General features: G+C 37.6%; 1 non-coding gene across 1 annotated transcript; it reads left to right on the top strand.

The window, feature by feature from the left end:
* Window positions 1–1,093: 1,093 nt before the first annotated feature.
* Window positions 1,094–1,199, top strand: LOC121231013 (small nucleolar RNA R71). Its single transcript, XR_005929082.1, has one exon. It is a non-coding gene; the product is annotated as a small nucleolar RNA R71 (small nucleolar RNA).
* The last annotated feature ends 2,088 nt before the right edge of the window (window positions 1,200–3,287 follow it).

The raw sequence follows: 3,287 nt of genomic DNA, 5'->3' as shown, positions 1-3,287 counted from the left end.
TGGGGTAGCTTATTCTGTAGAATAGCTGAGCAGACTGCATTTAGCTCCACATGCGACGCTTTGTCCAACTTCCTCTTATTTACTAAAAGCTCTTTTAAAAATTTCATTGCATTTGGCATCTGTGACAAAGCTTCAATAAACTGTAGGTTAATATGTAATTTTTTTAAAAGTTTGAGGAATTTACCGAATTATTCATCTGAGCGGTCTTTCCTTGTCGTGTTAGGGTATGGGACACTAGGTCCATATTCTTTATTCACCATTTTGTTATGACTTACCTCACTTTCACCTTTGCTCACCACAGTTTTTGCATCAATTCTGGCTCAAACGCAATGAATCCTTCCTTATCTTGAGTACTAATTGCGTTGTGGTGTTCCCTTGGGTTAGGTTCAGTATTACTTGGTAAGCTACCTTGTGGTCGTTCGGAGATTAGTTTGGATAGCTGGCCTATCTGAGTTTTGAGTCCTTGGATCGATGCTTGTTGATTTTTAAGTGTTGTCTCAGTATTTTAGAAACAGGTTTCTAACATTGATATGAATTTTGAGAGCATCTCCTCAAGGTTCGGTTTCTTCTCTTGTTGGTAAGGTGGCTGCCGAAAACCCTGAGGATTTGTTGCTTTTGATTCCCTTGACCTCCCCAGGAGAAATTTGGGTGGTTCCTCCAACCTGCATTATAAATATTACTGTATGGGTTATTTTGAGATCTAAAGTTATTGTTACCCATATAGTTGACTTGTTCCTCTTCGGTTGTGGGATTGAAGGATTGATATTCTGTATGCACACCTCCTCCACTTGAGTCACACCTCATTGCTGGATGTACCTACGTAGAACCAAGTAAACTATCAATCTTTTTATTGAGAAGTTCTACCTGATTTGACAGCATAATAATTGAGCCGACATTATAAACGCAGGTTGTTTTTGTTGGCTTAGTCCTAATGACTTGCCACTGATAGTTATTCAGTGACATTTCTTCAATGAATTCATAAGCCTCTTCAGGTGTTTTGTTATTGATGGTTCTTCCAGCAGCTACGTCAACCATTTGCCAAGTCAAGGGATTCAGACCATTGTGGAATGTTTGTACTTGAAGCCAAAGTGGTAACCCATGGTGAGGGAACCTTCTCAGTAAGTCATTGTATCTCTCCCATTCATCATAAAGTGTTTCTAAATCCATCTGCACAAAAGAAGAGATATCATTAGTAATTTAGCCGTTTTAGCCGGCGAAACGTATTTTAGTAAAAAAATTTCAGTCATTTGTTCCCAAGTAGTAATTGACCCTCATGGTAACGAGTTCAACCACTATTTAGCTTTGTTCCTCAATGAAAAAGGAAATAACCGAAGATGAATGGCATCATTAGAAATGCCATTGATTTTAAATGTATCGTGAAATTCCAGAAAGTTTGCTAAGTGAGAGTTGGGATCTTCATCCTGCAAACCATCAAACTGAACAAACTACTGTATCATTTGAATTTTGTTAGGTTTCAGTTTAAAATTATTTGCAGCTACAGCCAGTCTAACTATGCTAGATTCAGTTCCTGTTAGAGAAGGTTTAGCATAGTCATACATAGTGCGTGGAGCAGGATTTTGATTAGCCGCAATTGCAGGAGGTAGCTGATTGCCTTGGTTTTCAGCCATCACTTTGGTTGGAGGTTGAGTATCATCTTCTTACTCGTTCTCTGTGTATCTTAAGCTGTGCCTTATTTCTCTTTGGCTTCTACAAACTGTATGATCGATTTCTTCGTCAAAAAGTAATGGTCCCGACGGGTTTCTTCTAGTCATAAACTATAAAAATCTGCCAAGAGAAAAAAAAAGTAAATTAAATAATAATAATAATTAAATTAAATTAAATTGCAAGAAAAATAAATGGCTAAAGTAATAAAATTTGAGTGTTCCTAATGTTTTAGTTCCCCGGCAACAGTGCCAAAAACTTGATCGCGTGATTCGTAACAAGCAATAAATATTTATAATGAAGATCAAACCTAGACTAACTATTATCGCGATATAGGCAAGTGTACCTATCAAACAGTAGTATAGTTTTAGCAAGACCGGATTGTCGAACCCAAAGGAACTAAAAGTACTAGTAATGACTGTCTTTTTATTATTTAGCCTAAGAATAAAAGGGGTTTTATTTGTTTTAATTAACTAATTATCTAAACTAAGAACGCACAGAGAAAAGAATTGGGGAATTGCTTTTGGGAAAATCGATTGACTTGAGACAATACCTAAGGAAAAATCCACCTAGACTTTACTTATTATTCTGGCTCCGAACCAGACGATTTATTCATTCAACTTGTTCTGTAGAGATCCCTAAGTTATGTTATTATCCCTATTCAAGACTAATAACGTCTAATCCTAGATTGAATAACCGAGACTTTTCTTTAATTAAAACTCTAAGGTTGCATTAACTCGATCTATGGATCCCCTTATTAGGTTTCACCCTAATCCGGCAAAATCTTGTCACCCTATTTCTAGGTGCGCAAACAACTCCGCTTAATTATGACAAAAGTACTCTTAGACAGCGTCTATTCCTCCTCTGAATAAGAGCATGTCTTGAATCAGTATCCTGGGATATAAAAGCAAGAATTAAGACCACATAATTAAGAACAAGTTAAATATTTATCATACGATTCAGAAAATAATAACAAGATTCATCTTAGGTTTCATTCCCCTTAGGTATTTAGGGAATTTAGTTCATAACTAAATAAGAAAACATCTCAGAAGAATAAAGAATACAAAACATAAAGAAAACCCAAAACTCCTGAAGGGAAATTGAGAAGAGATCTTCAGTCTTGATGATGAATCCTGCTTCTAAGATGGATCAATCGGCTTTCTTGGGGTAATTCCTTACCCCCTATTCTCTGTCTCCCCTTTTTCTCCTCTTCTAGGGTGTATTTATAGGCTTTGAAATGCCTAGAAGCCCTCAAAAGTGGCCTTTTCCGAATTGGACTTAACTTGGGCTCGGCAGGGACACGCCCGTGTGACACGCCCATGTGCGATTACTTCAGGCCGTGTTCGAGCCTGTTAGAATGGCGTGGGCATGTGCTATGCCTGTGTGAGTCGTGCTCCAATTCTGTCAGATTGTCATGGCCGTGTGGTCTGCCCGTGTGAGTAGGTCCAGATCGTGTTGATTTCGTACTTTGGCCCATTTTCTCTGTTTTTGGCATGTTTCTCGTTCCTTTCGCTCTCATATGCTCTCGTAAGTGTAAAACATGAAATTAAAGCATTAGAAGCATCGAATTCACCAATTCTAATGGAAAATCATCCATAAAATGCATTAAACATGGGGGGAAATAT

The sequence above is a fragment of the Gossypium hirsutum genome, chromosome A06 (assembly GCF_007990345.1).
Source record: "Gossypium hirsutum isolate 1008001.06 chromosome A06, Gossypium_hirsutum_v2.1, whole genome shotgun sequence".
Taxonomy (NCBI): domain Eukaryota; kingdom Viridiplantae; phylum Streptophyta; class Magnoliopsida; order Malvales; family Malvaceae; genus Gossypium; species Gossypium hirsutum.
This window is presented reverse-complemented; position numbering and strand designations above follow the sequence as displayed.